Below are 14,280 nucleotides of genomic sequence, written 5' to 3'. Positions count from 1 at the left end.
CTCTCTTTTGAGCTTTTCGTGATTGATTTACCAGACCGACTCAGACATCGTAGTGGATCAAGCTTAGTGTCTCTGTCCCCTTAACACATAAAACACATGTCTCACTATTACCTCCTCCTCCCCTAAGTAACACCCACCACACACACAGCACGAATGCTAGACTGTGGTAGAAGAAGGAGCTGCCATTGCTGTGCAGTCCTTTTGGTGGCACAGGCCCTGGGGCTGATCATGGTTAGTCCAGCATGTCATTGTCAATCCTGCTGTTTCATAGTCATGAAACAAAAAGCGCAGACAACTAACAGCACACTGGCTCAGGCACTCCTTATGATCTAGAGAATCTGTGCGCTTTTGGACAGGAGTCCAGCCTCTTTCTTTGTGTGCCCTTTTGAAAAATTGAAATGTTCTCGAAGTCTGGAGACAAACTTCTGAGTGAACTGCATCTGAACTTTTAAAATTCTTTTTTTTTCTCCCCCCTCTTGGTTAAATCTCAGTGGAGCCGGAGACGATCATCATTTTAATGAACACAAGCTAAAGGTTTTGTTGCCTGTTGAGCAAAGTAGCTGCTTCCTATTGCAAAAGAACCGATTCCTATTTGCATTGCGTTGGCGTTTTCATTAAAATTTCCATTATCCTCTTCCTTACAATGCAGTTATAGATGGAAATTGTCCTGACTGTGTTTCTCAAGCAAAATCGCTCCCAATTCAAAATATGAGAATGGAATAGAAGGGGGAGAGCCATGCTTCTCCAAATATAGATCATCTTGGTAAGGAAAAGATATTTTTTTTGGTCCTGGTGTTCATAACCATTTTACATCAGTATTGTTAGCTTCATCAACCACACAGGAAAATAATGGCTTAAAATAGAGTCATGGTGGCAGACGTAGAGGTGGAAGTCCCTAAAGATGCTCTGATAATAATGACAACCGTTTGTTAAGGGCCTCCTCTGAGCCAGACCCCACCCGAGAGCCCATAACTTATGCATCATACAGCCTGGGGAAACTCCGTACACTACCAACTGGCCTTTGATTTGTCTCATGGGGAAAGTGGGAGGACAGCCCTGTCACAGCATGGTGGTGCCAGTTCTGGCCCTGCCACGTGCTAGGTGACCTTGGCCAAGGAATTTATGCTCTCTAAACCTCAGTTTTCTTACCTGCAAACCAAAGCTACTCCATTGTTAATGATGCCTTCCCTATTCTCCTTCTTCAGAAGAGTAGCAATGGAGTGAATGCATTTGAAAGTGCTTTGTTGACTAGAAAGCTCTATCCCATCATAAGAAAGGTGGACTGCCAAAGGTCGTAGAAAAAAAAAAAAAAAGATGGGTGAATCAGCCACCTCCAGTACAACCAAGTCAAGTCATTCTCCTCAGAGGAGGGTGCCAAGCCTGTGCTCCCAGCTTCTACTGTGAAAGCATTAAGTCCTGTCTGAGTCCATTTTGTTGCATTGCTATAAAGAATTCACTGAGGCTGGATAATTATTATAAAGAAAAGACATTTATTGGGCTCATGGTTCTGCAGGCTGTACAAGAAGCATGGTACTAGCATCTGCCTCTGGTGAGGCCCTCAGGCTGCTTCCATTCATGGCAGAAGGTAAAGGGGGAGCAGGGATCACATGATGACAGAGGGAGAAAGAGAGGAAAAAGAAGCGGTGCCAGGCCCTTTACAACAGCAAGTTCTCAAGGGAACTGACAGAGCAAGAATTCACTCATTAAAGAGAGGAGGGGACGAAGCCATTCAGGAGGGCTCGATCCCCATAAGCCAAACACCTCCCACCAGGCCCCACCTCCAATAGGGGGGGTCACATTTCAACATGAGATTTGGAGGAGACAAACATACAAACCACATCAAAGCCCTTTGCTTTATGCAATGGTGGCTACCATAGCCACTATGTTTTAGTACTGACTGAGCCAAGCAAAGTCAATCATGCATTATTTCATATAATCCTTGAAACAAAACTGCTGTGATTAGATAGGTAAAGATATTGAGGCTCAGAAAAGTTAGGTAATACAACGTCACGTATCACAACACTAGTAAGTAGTGGGGTTGGGTTTCTAGTGCATGCATGTCTGACCCCAAAGACTATGTTCTTAACCATCATCAGCTACTTTTACTGGGGAAGAATAAGAAACTCAACCCCTCGAAAGGTAAATATCTGTGGAGAAAGAAACTCAGAATTGCCGAGAGTCCAACTCAGCCTGACCCACCCAACTTATCTCCTCTCTACTTTCTCTCACTTTGGAAACAAAGTGTTTAAGGAACTTTTTCTTTCAAAATCACCTTCATTTAAGTTCTGTTTTTGCAAATGTTCACTGAGTGCTTGTTAGGTATTAGACATACATACATTTTGTGTGTGTATGTGTATAAATGTATTTAACCCTTATGACAATCTATGAGGAAGATACTTTTTTTAAATTTTACTTTAAGTTCTAGGATACACGTGCAGAATGTGCAAGTTTGTTACACAGGTATACATGTGTTATGGCGGTTTGCTGCACCTATCAACCCATCATCTAGGTTTTAAGCCCCACATGCATTAGGTATTTGTCCTAATGCTCTCTCTCTCCTTGCCCCCCACCCCCTCAACAGGCCCCAGTGTATGATGTTCCCCCCCACCGTGTCCATTTGTTCTCATTATTCAACTCCCTCTTATAAGTGATACTATGCGAAGATACTATTATTGTTGCCTTTCTAAGGATGATAAAACTGAGGCTGAGGAAAGGTATGACACTTGTCTCAGGTGACAAGGCTATTAAGTGACAGAGACAGATTCCAACCCAGGCAGTCTGATTTCAGAGCCTGTGCTGCTACATTCTATGCACAGTAAAAATGTTTGAAAGAATACACACCAAATTATTAGCAGTTATCTCTGCAGATCTGGATTTGGATGGGAAATGAAGAAATGGAGGCTTTTACTTTATTTTGTCTTTGCTTAAATACTCTGAATTTTTTTTTTTTTTTTTTTTTTTAACTTTGAGACAGAGTCTTAGTCTGTCATCCAGGCTGCTGTGCAGTGGCATGATCATAGCTCACTGCGGCCTCAACCTCCCGGGCTTAGATGATCCTCCCACCTCAGTCTCCTGAGTAGCTGGGACTGTAGACATGTGCCACCGTGCCCAGCTAATTTATTTTTGTATTTTTTGTAGAGACTGGTTTCATCATGTTGTCCAGGCTGGTGTCTAACTCCTGCACTCAAGCAACCTGCTCACCTCAGACTCCCAAAGTGCTGAGAATCCAGCTGTGAACCACCGTACCTGGCCACTCTGGACATTTTTACAATGTGCAAATATTATTTGCAAATTAAAAAGTACATATATATTTAAATATCTTTTGCAATCTAATTTATAAATGAATTTAAAATTATTTATAGTGATGGGACTGAGATTTTCTAGGGGATTCCAGAAATGTAGAAATGATTGCAAGCGCGACATGGTTGTGATGAAGCTGGATTCAGTACTTATCAGGTATGTCTAGTGCCTCCTTTCCTTCCCCAGCCTTGATCCGGATGCATGGCCAGCAGACAGGCAAGGGGCTCTATGGTTGCATTATGTGGATTTATATCCACTCTGAACCAGAGGGCAAATGGGAAAATGTAAATTTTGGCAGCTGCTTTTGTGGGTACTGACCTCAAGGGACTCATTCAGCTCCAGACCTCACCCTGGGAGTGATTTCCCACATCCGCTGTAATTTATTGACAAGAGTTGTTTCTCTTCCTGATACTGAAGGAATTGCCCAGCTCAGTTTTGAACAAAGCACCGCGAGGGTCAAAGCAACGCACTGAATCATCATTTCCTCACACCACCAGCCCTGCCCAGGGTCATGTTTTTCCCTCCATCCTTTCTCATTTTTGAAGATACTGGCAGTACATATCGTCTGCAGTCATTTTCCATTGTCCTTCTGCCAGACTGAAAGTAAGGATCTCCATCTCCCAGTCTTGACCCAGCCTGGCAGCTGCGACTTCAGGGCATTATTCTCTGCTGCCTCGTCACAGGCAAATCTTTCTAATATAAGCATTTCCCATATTACATGATGCTAACTTAGAAATGTGGAGATTTCAAATTGCCCTGTCCCAGATGTCATAAATTTAAAGACTGTACCTTTCCACGTTCTGGACAGACTAATGGAACCACAGTGTGTGTGTGTGTGTGTTGTGTGTGTGTGTGTGTGTCTATATATATATATATATATATTTTTTTTTTTTTTTTTTATACGGAGTCTTGCTCTGTTGCCCAGGCTGGAGTGCAGTGGCGCGATCTCTGCTCACTGCAAGCTCTGCCTCCCGGGTTCACGCCATTCTCCTGCCTCAGCCTCCCAAGTAGCTGGGACTACAGGCGCCCGCCACCATGACCAGCCAAATTTTTTGTATTTTTAGTAGAGATGGGATTTCACCATGTTAGCCAGAATGGTCTCGATCTCCTGACCTCATGATCCACCCACCTTAGCCTCCCAAAGTGCTGGGATTACAGGTGTGAGCCACCGCACCCAGCTGAAACCACAGCATATTATCATGAGTGTTTTCAGAGAATTTCAAGGTATGCTTAGGTATGGCTGCCTGTCCAGGTTAATGATTGTAAGCTCCTTCTTTTTCAGATGGGGACAAATAACACCATTTAAATGTTTCTCTGAATGTCACTATGTGTTCTGTAAATGGTCCTGTTGTCTGATCAATCAAAACCGTGTTGTATCTCACCCAATGCTTGTGGAGGTTGTGATCATCCCAATGATGAATTTATTCATGGTAGTTACTGCTTCCTGGAGTCCTTCAAGGTGCCAGGCACTGCTCTCAGCACCTCCATCAGTGATCTGCCAATCCCCACAACTTTGCAAGCTTCCATGGGTTATCATTCCATTTCACAAATGAAAAGGAGGCTCTGAGAAGTTAAGGTCTCCCAAATAATATATCACATAATTCATAGAAGGACCAGCTGGGAGTTTTTCTTCACACTGTAAAGGTTCAGGATCAATCACTTAAAGGAACAGACTATTCTCAAGTTCTCTTAGAATCCGAGTTCTTCCACTATTTGGCCTCTCCCTGGCCCCCTTCTTGGTGTGGGACACTTCAGCATGCCCTGCAAGCCTCCCTGGCTGTGCTCACACTATTCTTTCTGTATGGAATTACCTTCTTCTCTCCTTCTGCCCAGGAGATCATAGCCACCTTTAAGACTCAGCTCTACCACATCATCTAAGACACCATTACTCTCTCCCCCACCTACTCTACCCAGTACACCCTATAAAGTTGACCACATTGTTATTTTGTCCTGATACTCACTATACAAAGATTTATTACAAAACCTATGACACTTCATTGTTGGCATTTCTTTCTTTTTCTTTTTTTTTTTTTTTTTTTTGAGACAGAGTCTCGCTCTGTCGCCCAAATTGGAATGCAGTGGCGCAATCTCGGCTCACTGCAACCTCTGCCTCTTGATTCTCCTCAAGCGATTCTCCTGCCTCAGCCTCCCGAGTAGCTGGGACTACAGTTGTGTGCCATCACACCTGGCTAATTTTTTGTATTTCTGGTAGAGACAGGCTTTCAATGTATTAGCCAGGATGGCCTCAATCTCCTGACCTCATGATCCACCTACCTCAGCCTCCCAAAGTGTGGGATTATAGGCGTGAGCCACCGCGCCTGGCCAGCATTTCTTTTTGTGCCTCTCTTTAGTACTAAATTGTGGAGACTTTCAAGGCTTGGCTTATCTTCATCTTCCAATTCCCACAGCCTACACCAGTGTCTGGAAATCGGTGACCAACAAATACAGTTGTCCCTCAGTATCCATGCGGGATTGTTTCCAGGAAGCTCCTCCCACACCAAAATCCATAGATGCTCAATCCCTGATATGAAATGGCATGGTATTTGGGTATAATCTATGCATATTCTACCATATACTTTATTTATTTATTTATTTAGAGACAGAGTCTCACTCTGTCACTCAGGCTGGAGTGGAATGGCGCGATCTCGGTTCCCTGCAATCTCTGCCTCCCAGGTTCAAGCGATTCTCCCACCTCAGCCTCCCCAGTAGGTGGGATCACAGGCACCTGCCACCATGCCCAGCTAATTTTCGTATTTTTGTAGAGACAGGGTTTCATCATGTTGGCCAGGCTGGTCTTGAACTCCTGACCTTAGGTGATCTGCTCACCTCAGCCTCCAAAGTGCTGGGATTACAAGCATGAGCCATCATGCCTGGCCATCCCATATACTTTAAATCATCTTTACATTACTTATAATACCTAATGTAATGTCAATGCTATGTAAAACATTTTTATACTGTATGGTTTTTTATTAGTATTATTTATATCATTGTATTGTTATTGAGTTTCCACCCAATGTGTTCAATTTGAGATTGGTTGAACATGTGGAAATGAAGGACCAGCTGTATTTGCATGAATGCATGAATGGGTGGATGGATGCATGTTGCATGAATGGGTGGATGGATGGAGGGAGGGATAAGTGGAAGGATACCTTCTAGAATGTAAAGGAATCAACATAAACACAGTCAACAATATTGCTCACAGAAAATACGTTGTATTTTTCTTATTCTTTGAGAATATTTAATCCTGCTGTAGAAGACAAGAAACAAATGGATAAAATTCACAAGAAACATGAGACATAGGTAATGAATAAGCAAATAGCATATGAGGCATAGAATTCATAAACTATGCTAGCGATGCATAAGTCAGTAAGCGGTGAGACAGGTGAGCCATAGAGTTAGCAAGGCGTGTATTGCTGAACATAGGGAGAAAGGACCAAGAGGCGACATGTATTCATGAGTCTCCAAATATACAGGAAGAATGTGACACTAAATATTCATGAACTCTTAAATTGGCCACCCCCTAGGGATGTCTCTCCTGCGTCACATGTTCTCTGCCCAAGAAATGTAAATCTGCTGCTCATCAGGCTGATTGACAAACTAGAGCTGTTGATTATGGGACTTGCCTCTGTGTCCCTCTGATAGAGCTACCTTGTGTGGGCTGCAGTCACCTTCTATTTACTGAATTCTCTTGCTTGAACCTCACATCTCATCTGGGTAACCCACCATCAATGGGGAAGGCTGATGTAGCAGGGAGACAGACAGAATTGTGAGCGTCATGTAACTGAGGACCAGGTAGTGCCATTCCTCCATCTGACCTATACCCTCTGGTTAAGTGTGTTACCCTATTTCTTCTGTCTCCTCTTGATTCTTGCTGTATGTTTTAAGTGCACTGAATAAACTATATATACTTCAAGCACATTAGTTTGATCTGAGCCCCTCTGTTCCATGACCTCTGGCATAACTTGCTGAGTCATGTATGTGGAGGCTATAATGCATCAAGGAAATTTCCCAAGGCAAATATATTTCCTAGAAACACCATATTTATTCACTAGAGCTTCCTTCCTTGGTAAGCCATATTTGCTATAGCTACTGTCTAATTACTACAAGAAAAAAGAAAATTCAAGGTACTAGAAATCTCTGTATCCAGAGCTCACAGCAGAAATATTGAGATTATAGATAAAATAAACACTCAGGCTGGAGTTGTGGCCCTATTTTGTATGCAAACCCTTTATGACACATCTTAAAGGAAAATCGCGTGGCTAAAATGGTTTATGATTAAGTGACACAACTGTGAGAGACACTGAGTTTTTTCTCCGAGAATGAATAATTAATTTTATCTTTTTTCTCAATGTCAGGGCAATACAAGCTCCCACTAAGATGCCCTTGTAGAATTCTGCAATCGTACCCTATATAGGCAGCTGGAATTCCTGGGCATGTGGACCAGTAAAGAGCTGATATCTCACCAAGTGGGATATTGGATGTCTGAGTTGGTTCTTCATGTGTGAGGTTATTTCAGACTTTCATCCTTTTTTTAATTTTAATTTTAATTAATTTATTTATTTTTGAGATGAAGTCTCGCTCTGTCGCCCAGGCTGGAGTGCAATGGCATGATCTCAGCTTACTGCGACCTTCGCCCCCCAGGTTCAAGCGATTCTCCCACTTCAGCCTCCCGAGTAGCTAGGATTAGAGGCGTGCCACCTCACCTGGCTAATTTTTTGTAGTTTTAGTAGAGATGGCGTTTCACCATGTTGGCCAGGCTGGTCTCGAACTCCTGACCTCAAGTCATCTGGCTGCCTTGGCTTCCCAAAGTGCTGGGATTACAGGTGTGAGCCACTGTGGCTGGCCCAGACTTTCATTATTGTTCACTGGCCATCAATAATATTGTAAGTCCCGTTTATTGCTGCTGGTTTCACATAGCTCAAATCCATACATGAAAATCCTCTTTCTTCTGAGTCACATTTAAATTTTATTCCTATTGAACTCTAGGACTTTTCCTTTCTTTGGACAAGATCTATGCTAAATCAATCTGTAGAGCCAATGGTTCTTTTCCCTAATTCTATCAAGCGGTCCCTTTAAAATGAATTTGTTTGAGCATCACATTGTAACTGAGCTTGTGAAAGTTTAAATGCTCCTCATAACAAGATCTGCTGGTTCACTAACTGCGAAAACAAACAGAAGAAAAGAATAAGAGAAAATTGAAAAGTCTCCATTTGATCTCCTATATTGAATTTACTTCCCATCTTCTAACAATGGAATGACATTCAATCTCCACTAGAACAGCACTTTGACATCTATGACTTGGAGGATGTGTAATGCTAGGAAAATAGCCTTATAGGGCCGTAGGGACCACTGATGTATCTGTGATCCTATAAAGCTGCCTGTGGGCAATGCATAACAGAGTCAGGGCTCAGTTTTATATAAGTTGGTGAAAATAAATAGCATACGCTGTTACTTGGGACTTTTTATTCTCAGATCTCCATGGATCTGGAATACTAAGACTACACAAAGTTATCATTTGGCCTCATGGTTGTCTATTTACAACACAATTAAAATGCCTGCAGCTGGGAAGAAGGCCTGCACACTGGAGCTCCTTGTGGTCAGCTGCTGTTGTAATGGGACTCCCCAGGGAGCTGGCTCCCCCACAGACCAGAAGAAGAAGGTTTGAAATAAAGGGAGCGGCGCTTCCACTCATCCTGCACCAGAATCTGAGCTCTCACTTGCTTGTGCTCACCAGGAGTGTGGCACCCAAGCCGAAGATCAGACCCTCTGGCTTCCCAAGATGGAACCCAGTACCTGACCCCAAGCACTACAGGAACCTTTGTATGAAAATGGAAGTGGTGACTACCTGGTGACCTCCCTACCCACCACCTCCCCTCCCCAGAATCTGTCCAATCACACCTCCCAAGCTAGAATTATCTTCGAGGAGTCTTTCACTCTAACAAATCAGTCTTAAAATTGAAATATGCCAGTAGAGGCAGCTCCTCATCTTTCCATCGCATTAAAATGCAAATGACTGACATCAAATGCTTTCCTGACAGCTGGTTTTGCTGGGGCACACTCTGGGCTGTGTGAGGGAAGGAAAACACAGAAATGGAAGCAGAGGTCTTAAACAGAGGTTTTAAACATTGAATCTTGTTCTCTTTGTTCAGAAATTATTTGGGCTGTGAGGGCAGTGCTGGGAGAACGAGGAGTCCACTGGTTACATGTTCTTCCTTCTGTCAAGTGCTCTACTTAGGCTGTCAATTTTATAGCCTCCGTTTCAACCTCTGCTATCCTTTGCCTTCCCAGAGAGGTCACTTGTGAATGACCAGATCTAATGTGCACAACCTGACATGTTTTCCCCTTGGATGGCACCTTCCTCCCTCACTGTTTTCTTTCTTCTTCTGGGATATCACTTGTTTGGGGGATTTATGATAGAAATTTTTACTTTGTTTATACAGGAATGCCACGACTTCTTGGGAAGTGAGTTAGGCCCCTGTCATCCCTGTTCTAACAGTGTAGGGACGGAAATAAATGAGGGAGGGTGACTCCCCCACCTGCTGTTCCAAGCAGGGAAGAGGGCTCTGTGGTATTCTCTGAGCTGAGCCTGTAGTTGCACTTCTCAAGTGCAGGAAAGGTCAGTGAAGTGGACACCAGCTTTCTGCCAGTTTGTTCTGAGAATGGTGATTTCATAACCGATTGCAGGAAGCTGAAGAAATCAGCCTCTGCTGGGGCTGGCACCAGAAGCATCGGTTCCCCAGATCTTCATGTATTTTCCCCTACTTTGTGCCATTCTCTCTCTCCTTCTGGGGCATTTCTTCCTCCCCCTTCTCACGTACGCGTTGCCCTACCTTCTCTTGTCAAATCATGCTCACAGAATATGACCTTAACCATGCTTTTGGAAAATTATAAATCACTGGAAAGAGCTTTGGCTCTCCCCTTTCCCAGGGTATTACACTTTAACAAGGATCAAAGTCTTAAATTAAAAGAATTAGTCTCTCATTGAGGGTTCTAAGCCACCAATATAAGAGAAAAATATTAAAGGAGAGGTACCATCAGGCCTCCCAATATCCTTGAAATTATATACTTAGAAGATGACTTGAAAAGGTAGAATTGAAGTCATGAATGGTTCTTCATCATGCCCTCTCTCTGCTGTGATGTTTCTAACATAGAACCACTTATATCCTTCACTCTAAAGAATTCATCTAATCCAATCTCCAAGATAGTGTCTGAGGCCCTACTGGGACATTCCTGAGTTGTGTTCAATCAATAGTTCAAAAATCAGAGAATTCACTGTCTTCCCAGGCAAGCCAACTCATTGACAGACATTCCCAAATATTAGTAAGTTCTCCTGTTCCATTTACTCACTGGTCTTTAGCTCATTCTTAAAGTCTTGTGGGTTACATCTACACTCTCTTGCATATGATAGTCTTCCAAAGAGCTGAAGACAACGGTCGCATCCTCAATGCCTGGTTTATTCTTCTACAAATTGAGAGTTACTCTGGCAGAGTGAATTGAGCAAAAAATCCATAGGAGGGATATATCCCTGTGGATGTGATGGCTTTAAAATGTAGCCATCAATTAGATATATTGTTATCCTGAGATAGTGATATGGCTTGGCTCTGTGTACAAATATCATACTGAATTATGATCTTCAGTGTTGGAGGAGGGGCCTGGTGGGAGGTGATTGGATCATGGGGGCAGTTTTCCCCCTTACTGTTCTCCTGATAGTGAATGAGTTCTCACAAGATCTAGTTGTTTAAAGTGTGTAGCACTTCCCCCTTCTCTCTCTCTCTGTCTCTGTCTCTGTCTCTCCTGCTCTGCCATGGTAAGAAATGCTTGCTTCCCCTTTGCCTTCTTCCGTGATTGTAAGTTTCCTGAGGCCTCCCAGCCATGCGTCCTATACAGCCTGCAGAACTATGAGTCAATTAAATCTCTTTCTCTATAAATTACCCAGTATTAGGTAGTTCTTTATAGCAGTGTGAGAATTGACTAATATAGATAGAGTCTATTGTTTCCCTCTTTGAAGCTGAATGGCTTAGGACTGCTTTGGCCAACAGAATATGGTGAAGTGAAGCCATATACCTGTTACCTTGTTTGCTAGAACACTTGCTCTCAGAGCTGCAAGCTGCCATATGAGAAATCCAACTATCCTGGGCTGTCATTCTGTAAGAAAGCCCAAGCTTCAGAAAGAGGCTCCAGTAGGCAGTACCAGCTGAGCCCAGTCTTCGGCTCATCCCAGCCAAGGCACTTGAAATGCGAGTAAGGAAGTCCCCAGATGATTCTAGCCCTTGGATATCTGAGTTACCTCCAGCCATTCTAGTCCTACCATATGAAACTCCAGATATTATAAAGACAAATCATCCCTGTTGTGCCTTGCTCAAATTCCTGAGTCACAGAATCCATGAATGTAACAAAATGATTGTCATTTTACACGATTAAGTTTGGGATTGGATTATTACACAGCAAGAGATTACTGGAACAGAGATCAACTACTAAATCACCTTGGCCATGACCACTTCCGCCCAAGAGTGACATTAACACTAAATTCCCTCATTCTTTCAACTTGGTTATTAAATTTATTAATCTTACATTTAAATGACAACTTCCTCCAGAGTACCAAAGAAAGGCAGAGATGTCATAAACTGCAGAAAGTACTCACAGAAACAGATAATGCATCAAAAACAGCGCCAAGAGAATTCAAGTCTCTAAATGTTGTGTCTTACTCCTTGCTGCTTTATGTTACACTCCTGATGCAAAATCTTCATTTGAGCTCATTTATTCAGGTAATAAAGACTTCCGAATCTTCAGTCCATCATCCAGTATTAGTTATGCCACTTTTTTTTTTTTTGAAACGGAGTCTCACTCTGTCACCCAGGCTAGAGTGCAGAGGTGCCATCTTGGCTCACTGCAACTTCCGCCTCCTGGGTTCAAGCAGTTCTCCTGCCTCAGCCTCCTGAGTAGCTGGGATTACAGGTGCATGCCACCATGTCCAGTTCATTTTTATATTTTTAGTAGAGACAGGGTTTCACCATGTTGGTCAGGCTGGTCTCGAAGTCCTGACCTCATGATCCACTCGCCTCGGCCTCCCAAAGTGCTGGGATTACAGGCATGAGCCACTGCGCTTGGCCTTTTTAAACTTTTAATTGCATTTATTTTAATGCTGAATTTACTCTCCTGCCATAAGTTTTGGTTTCTTCAGTTTCTTCTGGGATATCTTTTCCTTCTGGGCAACTTCCTCTCCTGGTTTAGGAAGAATCTGTTCCTTTTCAGTAAGAATCATCTCAATGTGGCAGGGAGAGCTCACGTATGGGTTAATCCGACCATAAGCTCTGTAGGTCCAACGGTGCATCTTAGGTGCTTTGTTCACTAGGATATGCTCAATGACCAGAGAATCTACATCTAAACCCTTAAGTTCAGCATTACTCTCTGCATTTTTAAGAATGTGCAGCAAAAATTCAGCACTTTTTTGGGCCACCGACCTTGTGTCCCACCCCACTGCTTGGCCTGGGCATGCCTTGCCAACTCCACCATTATAACTTCGAAATGGTAAGCACTGTTTCTGTAAAGTGACATCGTTCAGATACTTCGTGGTTTTTCGTATATGCATACCCCTGATGGCCTGGGCAGTTTCACGAATGTTCTTGAAGAGAACACGAAGATTTGAACCTCTTGATTTGCATCATTTTGTGGGGTTGTCAGGGTCAAGTGAATAGTGAACCATTTTCACAGATTACCTCAGGCTGCTTAGGGAAATAGCTAATTATTTAATAGCTAATTATCTTTAGCCTTGCATCTTCAGACAGAGAGAATCCAACTTGGATGCAAAACCTGTGTATGTCCTTCAGTCTTCTGTGCTCTCAAACCCAATGATGATGATATCTGCCTTGCAAGACTGTGGTAAGGATGAGAAATCAAGTAAGAAAACTGCACCAAGTGCTCACTACTGCTCTCTGCAAGTTTAATCAACAAATCCCCAACCAACATTCAGTCTTCTTCCGAGTTCTTGAAAGAAGTTCTGGATGGGTCAGGGCACAGGACAGGCCCACTACTGGTGACCACCTCTGAGCCACTTATCAACTCATCAAATTTAATAACTGAACTGGCTTCAAATATAAGCTACACAGAAGCAAAGATCTTAGTCTGTTTTGTTTACTGAAATCTCACATACCTAGAACAGTGCTTGGCACATAGTAAGTATTCAATAAAGATTTGTTAAGTTCATTAGTGTGATTCTGTGAGTGGCTCTGTCCTCACCCCCATGTTCTGGAGCCCTAATCATATACCTGAGAAATCCATGCTGTCCATGCCGTGCTGTCTTCTGGCCCAAAGCTGGTCCTGCCTCCCTCAGCCTCTCAGCTCACGGAGGTAAAGAGTGCAGATGGTCACACCAGCAGGAAACTGACAACTCCCTCTACTCTACCCATTTTCCACTTCCTAATTACCAAGATGCTTAAACTATAACATGAATAGCCACATTAAGGCCATTTGTTATATGTAAAGCAGGGGCATAGCACATTGATAATTAAGGCTTCCCTCTGCGACAACCTGCATGCTGGAGGTGTAATTACGTGTAAGTACCCCTTCGTTTGCTAACCTTTATCACTGGGCTTAAACATACATTCAGCTAGTTATTAGTGAAATTCTATAGTGTCCTAAGGAACTGTTGTTTTAATAAATAAAGTAGGAGTTTTCCAGCCTGTATTATGTTTTCTCTGCTGATTCAGGGCAGTGATTCCGTGATGTAATTTTTTTTTTTTTTTTTTTTTGAGACAGAGTCTCGCTCTGTTGCCCAGGCTGGAGTGCAGTGGTGTGAACTAGCTCACTGCAAGCTCCACCTCCTGGGTTCACGTCATTCTCCTGCCTCAGCCTCTGAGTAACTGGGACTACAGGCACCCGCCACCACGCCTGGCTAATTTTTTGTACTTTTAGTAGAGATGGGGTTTCACCGTGTGAGCCAGGATGGTCTCCATCTCCTGGCCTCGTGATCCGCCTGTCTCG

At 43.1% G+C, this 14,280-nt stretch overlaps 1 pseudogene; it reads right to left on the bottom strand.

Moving 5' to 3' along the window:
* Positions 1–12,364: 12,364 nt before the first annotated feature.
* LOC110743882 lies at positions 12,365–14,024 on the bottom strand (annotated as a pseudogene).
* Between the last annotated feature and the right edge of the window lie 256 nt (positions 14,025–14,280).

Source organism: Papio anubis, chromosome 8, assembly GCF_008728515.1.
Source record: "Papio anubis isolate 15944 chromosome 8, Panubis1.0, whole genome shotgun sequence".
Taxonomy (NCBI): Eukaryota; Metazoa; Chordata; class Mammalia; order Primates; family Cercopithecidae; genus Papio; species Papio anubis.
The sequence above is the reverse complement of the archived record's forward strand: the minus strand, read 5'-3'. Positions and strand labels throughout refer to the sequence as shown.